The sequence below is a fragment of the Callithrix jacchus genome, chromosome 4, assembly GCF_049354715.1.
Source record: "Callithrix jacchus isolate 240 chromosome 4, calJac240_pri, whole genome shotgun sequence".
Classification (NCBI taxonomy): Eukaryota; Metazoa; Chordata; class Mammalia; order Primates; family Cebidae; genus Callithrix; species Callithrix jacchus.
Genome location: NC_133505.1, coordinates 87,137,127 through 87,157,835, shown reverse-complemented (window position 1 = coordinate 87,157,835; position 20,709 = coordinate 87,137,127). Strand labels below are relative to the sequence as shown.

Here is a 20,709-nt window from a genome sequence, read left to right as displayed (position 1 = left end):
AGACCTTGGGGGGACTGTTGGGAAGGCATGATTGGTTTTGATATGTGAGAATGTGCGATTTGAGAAGGGCCAAGGTGGGAATGATATGGTTTGGCTGTGTCCTCACCCATATATCATCTTGAATTCCCATGCTGTTCTTGTGATAGTGAGGAAGTCTCACTAGATCCAATGGTTTCAAAAAGTGGAGTTTCCCTGCACAAGCTCTCTCTCTTTGCCTGCTGCCATCCATGTAAGATGTAACTTCTCCTCCTTGCCTTCTACCATAACTATGAAGCTTCTCCAGCCACATGGAACTTTAAGTTCAATTTAACCTCTTTCTTTTGTAAATTGTCTAGTCTCAGAAGTGTCTTTATCAACAGAATGAAAATGGACTAATGCAGGTGTTGTGCACCTTTTCATATTTCTGTTTGCCATTTGTATGTCTTTGAGCAAAGTCTATTCAGATTTTTCCCATTTTTAATAGGATTATTAGAGTTTTTTCTCTAGAGTTTTTTGAGTTTATTACATATTCTGGTTATTAATCACTTGTCAGATGATAGTTTGCAAATATTTTGTGGCATTCTGTGAATTGTCTCTTCACTTTGCTGATTGTTTTCTTTGCTCTGCAGAAACTTTTTAACTTGATGCAATATCATTTGTCCATTTTGCTTTGGTTGCCTGTGCTTGTGGGGTATTACTCAAGAAATCTTTGCTTAGTCCTGGAGAATTTCTTAAATGTTTTCTTTTAGTAGTTTGATAGTTTAAGGTCTTAGATTTAGTCCATTTTGATTTGATGTTTGTATGAAGTGAGAGATAGGGCTCTAGTTTCATTCTTCTGTATATCCATATTTAATTTTCCCTAGCAACACTTATTGAAGAGACTGTCCTTTCTCCAGTGCATGTTCTCAGCATCTTTGTAAAAAATGAGTTCACTGTAGATGTATGGGTTTTTCTGTGGGTTCTCTATTCTGTTCCACTAATGTATGTGTCTGTTTTTATGCTAGTACCAAGGGCATGTGCATATTTTAGACATGATGTGAATGCAAACTCACCACAGCGTAGTATAAACATAACTTTTTTATGCACTGTAAAACTAAAGAATTTGCCTGACTTGCTCACTTTATTGCAACATTCACCTTATTGCAGTTGTTTAGAACCCAACCTGCAATATCTTTAAGGTATTCCTATATATAGTTTCTTCATCTCATGCAACTGACTCTAAGATCTCATTTGATGGTATATTAAATAGGAGGGCACAAGGGTTATATGCATTATTAGGCACCAACTTATCAGTGTAACTATTGAAAATATTAGGAAAGCCCTTTACATTGTTATTACATGGATTAAAAAAAATTTCAGCTTAAAAAGATTAAGCACTAATTAACTATATGTTAGATACTTGAAATCCAGCATTGAACAAGACAGAAGCTCTGTTTGAGGAGCTCAAAACTGTGTGGGGGAATTGATCCATTCTGACTAAACAGACTGAGAAGGTAAGGCTGACTTAGCCGTTTATTGCTTCAATTTGCTGGAAGAAAGTCTGGCATTGCAACACTTATGAAAAATACCTATGATCATTACTTTCTTTTTGGAGTTGGTTAGAAAAACATATAAATCAGGCACCTGAAATATGCGCACAAACTTTTTAGAGCCGTAAAAACAAGGATTTTTCTTAGCCTGCATCTAACAAAATAGCAAAGCAACTCACTTGACAGAAAGTAGGCTTCCTAAAAGTAGTTGTGGGGCCAAGCTCTGCTGTACACAGTACTGTACATTCAGAGCAACTGGGCTCTGTTGACACATTTCAATAAATAGGGCTCTACTATTGCTACTGCTGCCACTATCAACTGAAGGCAAAATTTCAAAGATACATTTTCCAGGACTAAGATTTTAGTGACTTTTCTTAGTTCTAGTCATTCACCCTAGGAAAGTACAGATAGCTCTGAAAGCACATCTGGAAGGATCATCCACTGACACTTGAATGTTATTATGGGACTGCCAAGGATGTGTGCAAAAGTGTTTCTTTATAATCTCAAAACTGATGCATTGGTTGAAACATGGATATTGTTAATCATTTTCCTGGATGAAGTTAATTCTTGATGTTCCTATTTTGCTTTGTCTCAGTTCATACTTTTTAAGGAAGACTCTCTTAGTACTCAAGGACCCTCTATTTATAATACAGATTTTTGCCTCTTATATGCATGAAGAGACACGACAATAAAGAATACATCTTAGTCACTTCATTTTAACCAATTTTATTAGGTTTTTTTTTTTTTTTTCAATTTTCCTTCCAGGGATTTAGCTGCTTTTCTGCTTTGTTGATAGAGCACAACATATTATTTATTAAGGAATAAAATGGAAAAATCTTTTGAGAAAATAAGTAAAAGTGGGTTTAGTCCTCCTATGAACAAACAGAAAATTTGTTGAGCACTTTGATAACAATGGTACAGTAATGATGGATACATCCATGTTTCTAATAGCATTTAATTTACCCCATTATCTATCACCTGATCTATTTAACCTCTGAGGGGGTATGTGGGTGGATATTTTGTGCTGTAGTGATATAATATCAGGGAAAAAAAGGGAAAGACAGGAAGTGTCACTTGGGATAGGACTAGAGTAGAATGGGCTAGCTATTTTTAGGAAAGTTGAAAGGCAACTTTGATGGGAGGAAAGTAGATTGCAGAGAGAAGGACTTTATGAAGTCCTTGTGGTCTATACATTCCTTGTGGTCTATACATTCCTTGTAAGATATTTGGAAGATTGCACATTTAAAATTTGAGTAATTTAAAAATTATTTGTTTTCTGAATTCCCTCAATTATGGAACCACTCCAAAAGCCTGGAGAGGTCATGTTAATGACAGTTTGGCTGAGTCATCTATTTGAAGATAACTTTGCTTAGTTATTTACTTTAATATCTTTTGGATGTATTTCACCTGATAAAGTTTTTCTTTAATTTTTGTGGCATGCCTTAGGTGGGTTCCTTAGAAACAGGGCCTGACTAACCAGGGATTCAGGTGCATTTGATTTATGGAAGGAGTGCACTTTGGGAAAAGCTTTAAGAGATGGAGTGGGTTGGGCGCAGTGGCTCACACCTGTAATCCCAACACTTTGGGAGGCAGAGGTGGGTGGATCACCTGAAGTCAGGAGTTTGAGACCAGCCTGCCAGCATGGCAAAAACCTGTCTCTACTGAAAATACAAAAAAATTAGCTGGGCATGGTGGCTCATGTCTGTAGTCTTGGCTACTTGGGAGGCTGGGGCAGGAGAATATTTTGAACTCAGGAGGTGGAGGTTGCAGTGAGCTGAGATTGTACCACTGCACTCTAGCCTGGGTGACAGAAAGAGACTACATCAATAAAAGCAAGAGGGAGAGAGAAAGATAGAGAGAGAGAGAAAGGAAGGAAGGAGGGGAGGAAGGAAGAAAGGAAGGAAGGAAAGGAAGAAGGAAGGAAGGAAGGAAGGAAGGAAGGAAGGAAGGAAGGAAGGAAGGAAGGAAGGAGCTGAGTAAAAAAGAAAGAGGCAATTGAAAATGTGGTCTTAGATTTCTAGTCTTGGTCTGATGCAGGGAGGCTCTGGAGTCTAAACTGGACTGGAGGGTCATTCCCCTACATTATAGGGGTGCTGAATATCCTTCCTGGGTAGAGTGGCTTCCAGTAACCTAGGGACATTTTCTGGAGGAAGGGAGCAGCCGTGAACTCTTAGCTGCCAACACTTGTGGCAGCCAAGGGATGGGTGGGTACATCAGATCCACCCATCTGGAAAAAAAGGTAACCTGCTGTTATGCTGCAGAAGGATTTGGACTTAACAAGTTGGCTCAGAGCTCAGACTGTCTCTGCATGCTGCAGATAAGGTTGGCATCTACGTTGAGCAATTTGAAGAGGCATAATATTTCTTTCTTACTCCAGTTAGACCACATGATATCTGCACTTCTTAACAAGGACCTTTAACACTTAGGGCTTCAGCTTCATTTTAAGACACTCTTTACTTCACACTCTACCATTACCATTTATCATACTTTCTCTCATTAATACACTAATTAATTTTTTTCTTTGAGATAGAATCTCACTTTGTTGCCCAGGCTAGAGTGTAATGGAATGATCTCAACTCACTGCAACCTCTGCCTCCTGGGTTCAAGTGATTCTCTCGCTTCAGGCTCCTGAGTAGCTGGGATTACAGGCATGCACCACCATGCCAAGCTAATTGTTTTTTGCTTTTGTATTTTTAGTAGAGATGGGGTTTCACCATGTTGGCCAGGCTGGTCTTGAATTCCTGACATCAAATGGTTCACCCACCTCCACCTCCCAAAGTGCTGGAATTACAGGCATGGGCTACTGTGCCCACCTGGCCTTTTTTACAACACTCTATATATTATACTCTAATGTTGCCATCTACCAAGATTTTTTGATTTCCTAAATCCACCACCCTTTCCCTGATCAAAATCCTTACCTTTCTGGATCTTTAGTGGCACCTTCATCTGACTGTTTCCTACCATCCTTTTCCTACTGGAGGCATTTCTTTTTTTTTTCTATTTTAAGTTCTGGGATACATGTGCAGATCTTGCAGGATTGTTACATAGGTGTACGCATGCCATGGTGGTTTGCTACCTCCATCTCCCTGTCACCTACATGAGGTATTTCTCCGAATGCAATCCCTCCCCAATCTCCCCACCCCCTGCTATCCTTCCCCTAGACCTCCACCCCCCAGCAGACTCCAGTGTGTGATGCTCCCCTCCCTGTGTCTATGTGTTTTCATTGTTCAGCACCCACTTATGAATGAGAACATGCGGTATTTGGTTTTCTGTTCTTGTGTCAGTTTGCTGAGAATGATAGTTTTCAGATTCATCCATGTCCCTGCAAAAGACATGAACTCATCCTTTTTTATGGCTGTGTAGTATTCCATGGTGTTTTTGTGCCATCCAGTCTATCTTTGATGGACACTTGGTTTGGTTCCACATCTTGGCTATTATAAACAGTGCCACAATGAACATACATGTACATGTGTCTCTATAATAGAATGATTTATAATCCATTGGGTATATACCCAGTAATGGGATTGCTGGGTCAAATGGTATTTCTATTTCTAGATCCTTGAGGAATCGCCACAGTGTCTTCCACAGTGGTTGAACTAATTTACACTCCCACCAACAGGAACAGAAAAAGTATTCCTGTTTCTCCACATCCTCTCCAGCATCTGTTGTCTCCAGATTTTTTAATGATCGCTGTTCTAACTGGAGTGAGATGGTATCTCAATGTGGTTGTGATTTGCATTTCTCTAATAACCAATGATGATGAGCATTTTTTCATATGTTTGTTGGCTGCATAGTTGTCTTCTTTTGAAAAGTGTCTGTTCATATCTTTCACCCACTTTTTGATGGGGGTTTTTGTTTTTTTCTTGTAAATTTGTGTAGGTTCTTTGTAGATTTTGGATATTAGCCCTTTGTCAGAGGAGTAGCTTGCAAAAATTTTTTCCCCTTCTGTTGGTTACCTGTTCACTCTAATGATTGTTTCTTTTCTGTGCAGAAGCTCTTAAGTTTAATTAGATCCCATGTATCTACTTTGCCTTTTGTTGCCATTGCTTTTGGTGTTTTAGTCATGAAGTCCTTGCCTGTGCCTATGTCCTGAATGATATTGCCTATGTTTTCTTCTAGGGTTTTTATGGTGTTAGGTCTTATGTTTAAATCTTTAATCCATCTTGAGTTAATTTTTGTATAAGGTGTAAGGAAAGGGTGTAGTTTCAGTTTTCTGCAATAGCACATCAAAAAGGTTGTCCATCATGATCAAGTAGGCTTCATCCCAGGGATGCAAGGCTGGTTCAACATATGCAAATCTGTAAATATAATCCATCACATAAACAGAACCCAAAGACAAAAACCACGTGATTATTTCAATAGATACAGAGAAGGCCTTTGACAAAATACAATAGCCTTTTATGCTAAAAACTCATAACAAACTAGGTAGCAATGAAACGTATCTCAAAATAATAAAAGCTATTTATGACAAACCCACTGCCAATATCATACTGAATGGGCAAAAACTGAAAGCATACTGTTTGAAAGCTGAAGGCCTATCTTGATGACATGAATTAGGTATTTCCTTTCAGCCATATAGACACTTTGTACACCTTTTCAAAATACTTTGTAGAATGTATTTTAATTGATGCTTGGCTTCCTTATCAATGCATCCCAACAGATCAGAAAATCTATGGGACCAGATATTATAATTGTATTCACTATTGTATTTCTGTACCTCATGTATAGTAAATACACACATTATGGATTTATATGTGAAAATATAGAGATTAAATAAAAGGATCTCTAAAATTTAAGTTGTTATGAGAATGGAGGTCTTACATTCCTGTCAAAATGTGTAATGCTACAAACTATAGATTAACTTGCCCATCAAAAATAGAACTTTTTAAGTTAAAGGTAAGTTTTGGCAGTGTCAGGAAAGGGTTAGACAGTGAATCCGAATGGATGGGCTGTAGATTTCTGAGAGGGGTGGCTGTGGAATTATTAAAAGCGTTATCCAGAGTACATGAAACACTGTCTAAATTGCCCATCTGTCTTCCACACAGTAGCAAATATAATTTTCATGTGTATAGGTGCTGTCATGCCTAATAACATGCAAATTCATATGAAAGCATATCTGCTGTAAAGATAGCATTTATCCCTATGCATAGTCCCAGAGAAAACTAAAATTGCTGGTATAACTGGGGAGGGGTATAATAGAGGGTTATACAGTTTTTATCTTTGAAAGGAAGCTATTCAGAAAAGATTGGAAAGTGCTTGCTTAGAGCAGAAAACTGCTGCATCAGGATAGGCCTAGATACCAGTACGAGTATTGTGAGTTGAGGTAGGGCATGGGCTTTGGAGTCAGAAAGGCTTGGGTTTAGTACCAGCTCTGATAGAGCCAGGGTTACCAGAGGTGATACCATCACCATCCTCATTCCTCAGTTTAGTTTCAACCTCAAAGGTTGTTGTGGAGAGTCATTGAGAGCCTGTATGTGATAGACTGAGAATAGTGCCTAGCACATAGCAAATGCTAAATGACTTTTAGCTATGATACCATAACATGCTGTATTGGGCTGGGTGTGAGTGTTACTTTACCTGACAGAATTGAGAATACTACACATCTGCATGAGAGGGAATATTGTTATATGGAAATGGTGTGAATTATTGTTATATAGAAGTGGTGTGGGACTACCACAGACTCCATATATTGCCCTGTGTGCCTAGGGTCAGACCTGATTGTAGCGCATTTGCTCTGTGCCAGCACTTTAACATGCATTATTTCAAGTTTGCATGCTATATACAAGTTAAGTACTCTTATCTCAGTTTCACATATGCGAGAAACAGGCTCAGAGACATCTAAGGATTTGCCCAAGAAAATACAGCTCATGGAGTGACAGGGCCTGAGTTGGACCCAGATTTATCTGGTTGAAGGCAAATGCTGAGGTTAATTTTGGGAACAAAAAACATAAAGGGAAAAGGAAACCCGGAATCTCAGCACTGCATTTTTCCCCTCCTATTCTGTTAACAAGCTATTAGTCAGCATTCAGAGCAAGTGTATGTTCTCAGGAACATAGAGATGGGATGATGGCTCATTGTAATCTAACTGAAAAGTAATTTATGATTTCCTTTGACTCTAGTTTCCACAGTCATTCTATACCATTTCTCATTCCGGCTACTCTAAGTGCTGGAGAATGAATGTGCTTTGGGTTCCTTTCAACCCACTCTATTTTCTCTGCAAATTACCCTGAACCACTTATTAATCTACTAGTTATAGAGCAACCATACAAACACAGATGTCTAAGAATTGGAAGCATTGATTAAAAATCTTTTTATGGCTTTTCATTTTATATTATACAGATGATAAAGGTGTGTTTTGGAAAAGAGAAATGACACCATTTGATATGGTTTGGTTCTGTGTCCCCACCCAAATATTATCTCTAATTGTAATCTCCATCACCTCCATGTGTTGAGGGAGGGACCTGGTGAGAGGTCATTGGGTCATGGGGGTGGTTCCCCCATGCTATTCTCATAATAGTGAGGGAGTTTTCATGAGATCTAATGGTTTTATAAGTATTTGATGGTTCCTCCTTCACAAGCTCACTCTTTCACTTGCCTCCTTGCAAGATGTGCCTGCTTCTGCTTCTCCCATGATTGTGAGTTTCTTGAGGTGATGGAGCCATGTGAAACTGTCAGTCAATTAAAAACTCTTTCCTTCATAAATTATCCAGTCTTGGGTATTTAATGATTTTTGATAATGGAGTTTGACCCAGCTTCTTAGTTCAGAAAAGAATTTTATAATCACTGACAAAAATAATGAGGTTTTGGTGTCTAGTATAAAATATGATTTTGAAGTATCAAAAGAGTTTAATACATTTAAATATGTTAAATGATCTAGTCGAGATTGCATTATGAAAAAACAAAGTGACATTTGATTCCAGATCACATTAATGTAGTATTAACTATTGTTTTATTTTTATTTATGTAAGAGTTCTTTTATCAGTATGGAAGAGTACTTTTATCAGAGGAGTTAACAGATTTTTAAAGTCTAGTTTATTTTGAAGCCAATGGATTATGCCACTGACAGCATGAAATGAATTTTGGTAAATAATTTGTTGTGGTATAGTGTAGTAAAGAAATGTAGGAAAAAGATAAGGCTAAATTGGGAAACTGCTTAACAACTGTTGTCTTTCCTCATGTAATCAGGTAAGAGGAATATGTGGTAATCTGAAGATCTCTTAGCATCTGATCATAATGGCTTTTAGGGGTGCATAACACAGCATTAAGGAAATTTTTTTTTAGTCTAAGTGGTACTTGTGAAAAATCTGTAGGCAGATTTTTTTGCTCTTCTATAGCTTCTTCTCCACTTCACCCTGTTCTTTCTTCCCTCCTCAGCATCCTTTAAGTGTAGTTTGCCAAATAATATCTGGGTGTCTGCTAAAGAGTGGAAGAAACTGTAGTTATCTTTCCTCCCTTCTCTTTACTTAGCCATGTAGTTAAATCACTGGTCATAATGACATTGTATATTTATATAGAATTGTTTTAATTTGTATACTACATTCACAAGCACTTTAATTCTTACAAAAATGCATCTGTTAGGCAGAGGTGATATTGCTAATCGTCATTATGCATGATAAAAATGAGGACTAGGGTGATCAAATGGTTTGTCCAAGTTCACAGCTAAGGAATAGCAGATTGGAATCAATGCCAGGTATACTTTTTATATTAATAAAATGTAGAATTTATATTTTTTTCATTATAAAATGAATTCCTATTTACAATGAAATTTTTGAAAAAATAAAAAACAGAAAATCTTATATTCTCTACATTCGAGGATAGTTATTTGGATTTTTCTGTTCAGATTTTTAATATACATTGAGATTTTTAAAATATAATTTTGGTCAACTGCACAGATACTCATATCCTCTTTTTTTCTGGTTGATATTTGCAGGTAGCCATTTAAATGTGTTATTAGGTTGGCCCAAAAGCCATTACATTTTGTGCCATTACTTTTAAGGGCAAAAACAGCAATTGCTTTTGCACCTAACTAATGCTATAAAATATTATTACTTGAATCTTCAAAATACAAAAATTAAACTTGCTCATTTTAACAAGAGAAGCAACATAAAAGTCAATCATTTACAACTTCTGGGACCTATGTTAACAGCCTGGATACATAGCCTGGTAGCATTTCAATTCAGCACATACAAATTATGAACATAGGTAAAAAAACAGAGTTTTTTTCCAATTTGATATATTAGCATGTATGACATATTATATATTTTAGTCCATATAAGTGAGAACTGAATATACATTTTATCAGACTGGGATTTTTTCTAAGTATACTATTTCTTCCTTTTAAAAATTGCTGTCTTTCTAGCTTTCTTGTCCCTTTCCTTCACATCACAAAGATATAAATAGGTGTGTGAGTAGTACCAACATTCATTAAAGACATAAATGTTCTAAAGTAGAGGATGTAAAAAGTAAATTAGGATACTTTCAAAATGTTGAAAAATTATTACAGCCTTCAAAGAAGTTTACAATAAGTGTGCTATACTATTGGAAAGCACCTATTTTTATATTAAATAGAAGAAAATGGGATCCAAACTTGTATACAGTGTTTAACCAAGTATGTAAAATATTCATAGAAATATATTGGGAAGGAGATACATCAACATATTGATGACAGTTTTTCCTAGGTGATGTTTGAAAAATTCAGTAAGTATTTATTATTTTAAATAGTCCCAATGATTTACAATAAAGAAAAACAAGTTTTGAGATAGAAATGGGGCCATCACCTGCATATTTGCTCTTGATATTTTTCTAGACTTTACTACTCAGTGAAATTTCTTTTCATTTGAATGACCCTCGCCCAGTCTATGTTAACAATCCCAGTGTCCACCAGTACACATTTTCTCATATAGGGTCTATAAAGTTTACTTTTCTCCTTAGTCTTCTTAATCTATCTGTAGATTAAGAAGCCTGTGTTTTAGAAGATTGGCCTTTTAATCCTCTTTTTGATTAAATGGACTCTGTAGAATAAAATGCATACAAGGAAAAACATTTACTTTATATTCTAGATGAGTATATTTATGATATGTTACATAGTAGTAATAATAAACATATTGATTATTAGTTAGGTCTATGTTCATGAATCATTTGGGCAATTAAGAATACAAGTATGGGACACTAAATTAAAAAAAACACAAATACGTGAATTCTCTGAAATTTAAAACTTTTCTTAAAATCTTTGTGGTTGTCAGTAAATTTCAAAACACTTTAGGAAAGCTTTTAGCAGCTCAAGAAATACAAAATAGTATAAGGAATCTTTTGCTCAAGCCAGAACATTCTTTAAACAGCACAAAAATTGATGTTTGATACAGTTTATTTTTAATTTCTGTATTTCTCCACAATGAATATAGTATATTGAAAGCATTTTGCATATCCTTTCTGTGAGATATGCATCACTTTTGATGATAGTTTGTCACCAAGGCAACCAAACCTTTGCTTAATGTCCTACATTTTAGTGAAATAAAATGCATGTCATTTTAAGTATAGCTTCTTTTTTTAATTCTTATTTCTTCACTAGAGAAGGTTTGAGACTTTACTTTGAATGAAAATGGAACTGTTTATGAATCTATTTTTCATAAAACACATCTTTCTAAGATGTGTTTTGGGTGATTATTCTCAGGAATATCTGCATTTCAGATCTGAGGACCCATTCTTCTCTCTCTCTGCCTTCTAAACTTGACATGTAACAATTATAGTCAGAATTAGCTTTTGGTCTTCACTCATCAAAGCAAATTGAACTACTTCAATCCCATTTGAAACACAACTGAGTATAAATAAGTAAAACATTCAAATAGAAAATGAAAGTGAAGCTATTCACAGATCCAGCTTGTAGAGACAGGCTAAGCAGTCACCCTCAACCCCACTGGTTTCAATTTCACTATGTAGTACCAAAATTAAAATTGGTGCTTCTGAAGATTATGTCGGATATATGCAAATTCCAAAATCTCAACTCTTTCAGGATTCCATAGCCTGCTTTTCTCTTTGTATAGTGTTTTCATCTGTCAAGAGTAGTTTTGCTTCTATTTGTTCATGAGACTGTATGTAATGGAGAGTGATTTTTCTAAGACATATTCAAAGCCTTCAGTATGAATGTGCTTTCCTCAGGTGGAGTTGATTTGTTCTGTTTTACACCACTAACAATACAGTCTGTTGGTTGGTTGGCTCATTTATTCAAGAGAATATGTATGTCTAGGAATGTGAGGAAGAAGGTGGTGAGAGCAGAGTTTTCATCAAATCTATTCTGTGGATCTGGAGAGAATCAAACACATAGGCCTTGTTAACTTCTCAGTGGGAAGTTAACAGCTGTCAACCAGGGATGACTGTAAGAACTCTGTAGGATTCTCAAACTGGTATACAGTGAGTTCTCATTTTAGTTATTGTTTGTTTTTTGTTACCCCAAACTGAGTGGCTTTTAATAGCTTAAACACAGAATTTGTGAGCTGACCTTCAGGAGCTGCGAAAGTTGGAGAGATTGGGAAGGGAATGGTAAGAGGGTAGACCCATCCAATCCTTCAACAATATGAAGGATATGAAGACAATCTCAAAGCAATGAGTGAGTGACAGCAGCATGACGGAGAGCCCACTTGTTTCCTAAAGTCTGTATCATGGTAAAAGAAGGATGAACCTGGGAAACCAACCTGAGCCTGAGACAGGCCAGCGCTAACAATAGAATGCCCTCCATGATTCTGGCATTCTATCTCCATGGATCAGTTTCCCTAGGGTACTCCTGTTCTTCTCAGATGCTTTCCTTCTTCATAAGATCTCCAAGATTTTCACAGCAGCTCTCTTTTGACTTCACAAGATGTTGGGATGAAAAAACTGAAGTCTCAGTTCTTCATATGTAGTGAGTCAGGATGCGCAGTGTTTATGAGCAGGAGTGACTTCTTTGAGCCCTAGTTTTTTCCACTGTAAAGGGTAAATAATGTCTGCCTAGTCATGTCTATCAGAAATCAAATTTAATAATGCATGACAGATACTTTGCATTTTAGCGGGCGCTACTTGTATTGCTATTTATCTATTCCACCACATTTCTTGTATTCTTAGTTGGTTTGTAAGATTGCTAAATACCAAGACCATGTCTTAAACCTGTAGCTTTCGTGTCTAGTACTAAGCACTGTAGATTTTGGGACTCAGTAAATGTCTTTTTATGAATGCTGTGTGCGCTTGATTCTTGAAAAAAAAAGCTTAAAACTTATAAGAGCACTTACTGTGTGCTATATGCTAAGTGATTTATTTATATTAAATCAGGCAATTTAAAAACTCTAAGAGAAATTGATCATTGCCATTTTACAGACAAGGAAACAAAGACCCAGAGTTGAAGTAGTTTGACCATGTGATCCAACCAGGATTTGAACACAGGCGGTCTGACCCTAGAGACCACTCCTTTTATCACAATGCTCTGTTAAAAAACACTTGTGATCCCTCACAGGATCAATAACTTCCCTCATTTAGGGAAAGAAGAGAAAATATCCATGTCTGTACAAAATGGGCAAGTGGCCATCACTGCTTCTAAGACTGAGGTGATTTTTGTATGTGTTTTGTTCTAAGTATGAGAGAATATTCTTCCTTTTTCAGGGAAGCATGAGAAGTAATCTCAGAGTGCAGAGAACAACTTCAGAAGCAAGAGTGTGGGTCAGATGCTGCTGCTCTAGCAGTTAACTCTTGTTGAAGAGTGCTCTTTTTGCTTCATGAAAAGTTCCATGAAGAACCGTTATTGCTCTATACAACTAAACAATAAGAACAATTACAGCAATAACATAATCACACTGAAAACATGGATTTGCCTGTAAGTCATCACTGTCCAACTGAAAACATGGATTTGCCTGTAAGTCATCACTGTCCAACTAATGTGTTTTTAAATGGAGAGATTGCTGACATCATGTCATGCATGAAGAGTTATTTGAAATGATGAATTTTCCCCAGAAGACAGTCAACTATGCTGGGCAGAAAGTGGTGGCTTAATGCAAATATCATATGCTGTAGGAACAAACAGACATGTGTTCAAGCCTAGCTATACTATATATTCACTACATGAGTTTGGTCAAGTTGCTTAACTTCACTTAGCCTTAGAAGATAATAATGAAAGATTCAGAGGATTATTATGAAGATTGCATTTTTAATTACAAATGGCGTATATGAAAAACAAGAATTTTTCAGCTGCCCCCAAGTGAGCTCTGCTTGCTTTAGCAGTATGGCTACCCCGGTTACCTAGATTCACTTGATGATTACATAATTACATATTTCTTTTTGGTTTCACGAACATGAGCTTAGATTTCTTTCAGGTTCTTAGAAAATTCAAATAGCAACAATAGTTGCTTGTCTTGGGCACTGAAACATAGCACCTTAGCTCCAGGTGCTTAAGAAATCCATATACATGCTATTCTGTGAATCACCATATTTATATTAAGCAGAATAGAAAAATAAGATTATGTCAAGTCAATGGCTTCATAAGAAGTTGTTGGGTTCTATGCACATGCTACTCTGTGAATCATCATGATGATCTTATATGAAGCAGAATAGAAAAATATGATTATGTTGAGTCAATGGCTTAATAAGTTGTTGGGTTCTATTGTGAATCTGAAATATGCCCCATGTATCCTACATGCTGATGTAAGTGTTAGGTAGATGGATTCATATGTAATCAATGAAGTTACAGCAGTTGTTTGGCTTCTCCATATTGATATGTTCCACACAGCTGTGTGACCAACCATCCTGGTTTCCTGAGAACTAGGACTTTCAGTGCTAAGACCAGGAGCGTCTTTCACACACTGAGACAAGTCAGTTGCCCTGCATACAGAGGTAAGTGGGATCCGTATTAAAATCAATTGTACAAATTTATCTTCTGTTCATTAACCATTAGAATTTAAAATAAATACCTTTATTAAAAGTTGCTGCTAAATGAAGTGACTGCATTTTATTTTCAAATTAAATTCTTAGACTTTGTATTGACCTTATATCAAGGCAGATATAAATTAACTCTCAATCTACATTGAGAGTCAGAATAGATGCATATTTTATATCTAAAAGGAAAATTGTGGCTTTGAATGGTTTAATACCTAATCAGAAGATAAGTTTTCAGACTTTATATAATTGGATTGCTTTTCAGATTCGTCTGCATCCTGAAAATGGCCATGTTTGCACATTAGTCTATAATATTATATTAATATATGATTTTCAGCTAGTCACCTAAATTTTAGAGCAATTTTAGAAAAACCTATGTAAAAAATATACCTTTCATAAAACTGCCATAATTATCAAAATTAAGAAGAATTAGAAAATCAGAAAGAGAATGAGATTCCCAGTACAAAAGTTATTTTGTCCCCCAGGAATGAATGGGTAGTATTAATTCTCATTTTCTGATAAAAGTACACAAACACTCAGGGATTGATGCAAAATCTTTTTTTTTTCACAAGTGGGTCTTTGATGCTTCTAGTGTGCCTCTGCTACTCCTGACAAATTTAGTTCCAAATTGTCATCTCCTAACCTTCATCATAGTACTTCTCTCTTCTGCTTACCCAAAGGAAACCTGTTTTTCAGGAGATAGCTCAATATTAGTTTACACTGGTATGTAATAACATAGAACTTAAATAACTGTCCATATGCCAGACAATTATATTTTAACATGATGAATGTCTTAGTCTAAGAAACAGACTTCTAAGGTGCAATTCCAGGTACTAAGAATTCCAAGCAGTAGGAATGAAATGATGAGCTTCACCCTTGTTAAGTTATTCTATGTGATAATCATTTTTCTGAGTGAGAATTTAAGAGACATTGCTTGATCATGACTACAGATCTATGTCTGAGGCCAGGTGTAACTTGTGACTCTTGACCAACTACTTACTAACTTTACTTTCTTAAGCATTGATTTGTAGGGCCATGTGTGGTGGCTCATGCCTCTAATACCAGCACTTTGGAAGGCTTGGGTAGGTGGGCAAATCACCTGAGGTCAGGAGTTTGAGACCAGCCGGGCCAACATAGTGAAATCCTGTCTCTACAAAAAATACAAAAATTAGTCGGGTGCAGTGGAGAAAGCCTGTAGTCCCAGCTACTCAGAAGGCTGAGGCAAGAGAATCGCTTGAACCTGAAAGGTGGAGGTTGCAGTGAGCCCAGATTGACTAAGCCACTCCACTCTAGACTGGACAACAGAGCAAGACTCTGTCTTAAACAAAAAAAAAGCTTTGATTTCCAAGTATATGAAATACATTGCCACTTTGGATTTCTAGGGACCAGACTAATTTTTACACTTCATTTTTCTAAGTTGACTAAAAATGCACATATCCATGGCTGAGACAAGAATCTGTAACTGATTAAGTAGAGAATAATGGCACCCAGGGATGTGTTGGCGCAAAGTTGTAGTTCTTATTTTTTCCTGCAGATGGAAGGAAGCACGGCTGTGTCTAGATAACAGATAGCAGTCCCTTATTTTTGGGAAGGTGGGCCCCTCAGTCATCTCTGGGGCATAATTCATGATCAAGATAGGCCAGTCATAGCAATTGTAGCCCACTTTACTTCTGATTGGCTTATGTGTGGATATGACTCAGTTCTGGTCAATGAGACATAAAAAGGAAGTATTACAGGGATTTTTAAGACATATTTTCTTCTCAATTAAAAAACAAAAAAATTAATGCCTCAAAGAAGGTTCTTTCCCTCCTGACTTGAATACTTTTGTATAAGACTGTGATATTTGGGGCTTTGACAGATATCTTGAGATCATGAGGTCATAACCTAAGGACAAAAATATAATGCTTTGAGGCTGATAGAGCAGATGATACTGTTGAATTTCTCTACCAAATGTAGAAAGACTTCTCTCTTGATTTCTTATTTTTTAAGGTTAAGTTTTATTGTCTAACATCTAGCCAAATGTTCTGTAATTTGTAGCCAAAAGCACTGTTAAGTATAAGTTCATAATAATAAAATAACATTTTAATATGACCTACAGTATTTTAAAATATTATGTAAAATAGCAATAAAAGCCTCATTTGAAAAGCTGACTATGTTTATTTTTCTTTTTTTTTTAAGATCAGATCTTATTGTTGTTATTATTATACTTTAAATTCTGGAGTACATGTGTAGAATGTGCAGGTTTGTTACATAGGTATACATGTGCCATGGTGGTTTGCTGCATCCATCACCCCGTCATTTACATTAGGTATTTCTTCTAATGCTATACCTCCCCTAGTCCCCCACCCACCAACAGGCCCTGGTGTATGATGTTCCCTTTGCTGTGTCCATGTGTTCTCATTGTTCAACACCCACTTATGAGTGAGAACATGCAGTGTTTTCCATTCTTGTGTGTTTGCTGAGGATGATGGTTTCCAGCTTTATCCATGTCCCTGAAAAAGACATGAACTCATTCTTTTTATGGTTGCATAGTATTCCATGGTGTATATGTGCCACATTTTCTTTATCCAGTCTATCACTGATGGGCATTTGGGTTGCTTCCAAGTCTTTGCTATTTTGAACAATGCCACAATAAACATGCATGTGCATGTGTCTCTATAATAGAATGATTTATAATCCTTTGGGTACATACCCAGTAATGGGATTGCTGGATCAAATGGTATTTCTATTTCTAGATCCTTGATAAATTGCCACACTGTCTTTCACAATGTTTGAACTAATTTACACTCTCACCAACAGTGTAAAAGTGTTTCTATTTCTCCACATCCTCTCCAGTATCTGTTGTCTCCTGATTTTTTAATGATCGCCATTCTAACTGGCATGAGATGTTACCTCAATGTGGTTTTGATTTGCATCTCTCTAATGACCAGTGATGCGGAACTTTTTAAATATGTTTTTTGGCTTCATAAATACCTTCTTTTGAGAAGTGTCTGTTCATAACCTTACCCACTTTTTGATGGGGTTGTTTTTTTCTTGTAAATTTGTTTAAGTTCTTTATAGATTCTGGATATTAGCCCTTTGTCAGATGGTAGATTGCAAAATTTTTTTCCCATTCTGTTGGTTGCTGTTTCACTCTAATGATAGTTTCTTTTGCTGTGCAGAAGCTCTTAAGTTTAGTTAGATCCTATTTGTTAATTTTGGCTTTTGCTGCCATTACTTTTGGTGTTTAAGTCATGAAGTTTTTGCCCATTCCTATGTCCTGAATGGTATTTCCTAGGTTTTCTTCTAGGGTTTTTATGGTGTTAGGTCTTATGTTTAAATCTTTAATCCTATAACTTACATTTATGGATTAACAATGTAAATAATATAAAATGTAACTAACATATATTCATGATAAATCTCTTGGTCTTCTTTTCCAACCTAATTGCTCCCCTGAAGTCTTCCCTATAGACAAGTACTGGAATTACCACAGATGAGAGAATATGGATAACTTGGGTCTTGGATATTTCAGATACATCACAGATTAAATTGGGTATTTTGGAATGTGCACGGCCACATGAATTCATGTCTCATCACATGAATTAGTTAACATCTTCATCTATCCACTTTCCTCCACACAAACACAGCACTTTATCTGCTGATCTTTTCTTCTTTCCCATGTTCATGGTTTTTGTTTTTCTGCAGCTTTGGTTTTGTCTTTGGTATTCTCTCTAGTTTTCCTCATTGACGAAGTGTCCTTTATATTCTAGATTTAGCTTTGATTCCAGCCTTGTCCTTTCTCTTGATTTCACTTCCTCATCATCTACTTCTGTTTCATGTATGAAGCCATTTTTTGATTTGGTCACCAAAGCAACCATCTGTTTTCTATACAACCCCAGTGAATTAGGAACTCCCGATAACTGCAGCTCCAATGTTAGTATCTTTCGGCATTGCTTAAGTACCTATATTTTTGTTGCCCTTCAGCTCCTGAGAAGTGGACGTGTAGTAGAAACAAATTTTCTCTTCTTTCACAAGAGTGCCAGTGGTCAAAAACCCAAGAGTTATAGAATAATACTATACTAGAGACTGTTTCATATATATTTCCATATTTTACATAATCTTAGTAATGAAAATATTTGCAGGCTAGAATAATGTAGCACTTTGAATTTAAAGACACATTCATGTGTATGTTTGTTGAAGCACTATTCACAATAGCAAAGACATGGAATCAACTTAAATTCCCATCACTGATAGACTAGATAAAGAAAATATGGTACACATAGACAAGGCATACTACATAGCCATAACAAAGAATGAGATCATGTCCTTTGCACAGATGGAGCTAGAGGCCATTATCCTTAGCAAAGCACAGGAACAGAAAACCAAATACCACATATTCTCACTTATAAGTGGGTGCTAAATGATCAGAACACATGGACATGTAGAGGAGAACAACACACCCTGGGGCCCTTTTTGAGGAGGAAGAGGATCAGGAAAAACAACTAATGGGCACTAGGCTTAATACCTGGGTGATAAAATAATCTGTACAACAACCCCCCTGATGTAAGTTTACTTATGTAGCAAACCTACACTTGTATCGATGAACTTTAAAGTAAAAAAAACAAGTTTCATTTTATATTCTAAATTTCTAAAACTTCAACTATCCAGGACTACTAATAAGGTTCAATAATTTATTTTGGCCAAATTAGTGAGCTCTGGTTGGCTTTATTGCTAGAAATTAGGTTTCTTCTAAATGTGTTCTCCAGCAATTTTTGAGATTCCTCATGAAGCAGCATTTTAGAAATTTTATATTTTAACCATTGTGAGGAAATAAAGTTATGTGATATGAAATAGTGATTTTTTTTGATTTTTTTCTTTTTACTCTAATTTATAAGCAGTAAAATTCACTTTTTATTGTTCAATTCTGTGAATTTTGATGAATTCATTGTTGTTTAACCACCACTAACAACTAGAAACAAAACTGCTGTTCTGATATTTCATAAAGAAATAAAAAAGCTCTGATTGGGAAGTGAGGGGTGGGGTAAGCAAGCCTTCAGAAAGAGGATGTGTATGAAATACTTTCCTACCCCTTGCATGCATTACAGGTTCTGAGCTTGTCTTTGCTCAATGCCAATGAACTCTTTGTTGCATGAATTGTTATAGTTACCTGCTAGCGTTTAAGAAACCAACATTATAGAAATAGTATGGAAAACTGCAGGAGAAAGAAGAATTACTAAATAATAAGTGGAGAAAGAGCATGATGTATAGCCATGTCACTGAAAAAAGTTAAAATAAAAATCACTCTATATTTGTCACTGTGTGAAAAGCATTGATTCCTTCTAGAGAAAATAAGGAAGCATGGGGAATTGTCACATATGCTAATGTCTTGAAGTGGACCTCTAATGAATGGCAATATCATGAGAAAAAGAAATTAGTCTTCAAAATATTAAGAAACAAAACTTTTTTCCCCTACTTTAACAAAGAGTACCTCAGAGAGATTCTTTTATGTCTTCCCTCCTTTTCTCCCCTCACCTGCCCCAACCCCCTATTGGATGACTGAAGAGCCCCTTGGTATTTCAAGGAACAGATAGAAATGATTTAACACTCAGGTGAGACTAATTTAACTAGAGATTAGTGCAATGGCAAAATTTTCCCTTTTGGACTATAGTGAATTTGCCTTCATGCACAAAGTGGTTGTTCACTAATGAAACAGACATTACTATGTAAACATGTAGAGATTAGAAAGTAGCATATGTTACAATAACAAAAGATGTTTATGAGAGTTCTCCAAATCTATCTCAACTTCAGAAGCTATGAAGTAAAATGGAATATTAATCAGTAATCAAAAGAAATGAACTATCAAACCATGGAAAGCCATGGAGGGACCTTAAATGCACCTTGCTAAATGAAAGAAGCCAACTAAAAAAGGCTACATGCTCTCTGATTCCAACTATATGACATTCTGGAAAATGCAAGCAATAAAAAGAGTAAGGAGATTGGCAGTTGTCAGGGACTGGGGTCAGGAGGGAAGGATAAGTAGGAGAAGAATAGAGGACTTTAGGGGAATGAAGCTGTTCTGCATGGTACTTTAACAGTGGATACGTGTCATTTTACGTTTGTCAAATTTCATAGAATATACAACACCTAATATAAACTATAATAACATGTAAATATTTGTTCATCAATTGTAATAAATGTACTACATTAATGTAAGATGTAAATCATGTGGAGAACTGCTTGGAGGTGGAGAGAATATAAGAATGCTACTTTCTGCTCATTTTTCTGCAAAACTAAAACTGCTCTCAAAAATAAGGTCTATTAGTTAAAATAA

At 36.1% G+C, this 20,709-nt stretch overlaps 1 long non-coding RNA gene across 5 annotated transcripts in view; it reads left to right on the top strand.

Annotated features, from left to right (window-relative positions):
* Positions 1-10,675: 10,675 nt before the first annotated feature.
* The window catches only part of LOC103792522 (uncharacterized), a 75,811-nt gene continuing 65,777 nt past the window's right edge, over positions 10,676-20,709 (top strand). The window contains exons 1-3 of one of the 5 annotated variants that reach the window (XR_013534853.1): positions 10,676-12,473; positions 13,134-13,344; positions 14,254-14,357. This is a non-coding gene — a long non-coding RNA (uncharacterized LOC103792522). Of the gene's footprint in view, positions 12,474-13,133; positions 13,384-14,253; positions 14,358-20,709 lie in introns of all 5 variants that reach the window. The other 4 variants (XR_013534851.1, XR_013534852.1, XR_013534850.1 and 1 more) reach the window with 4 other exon arrangements.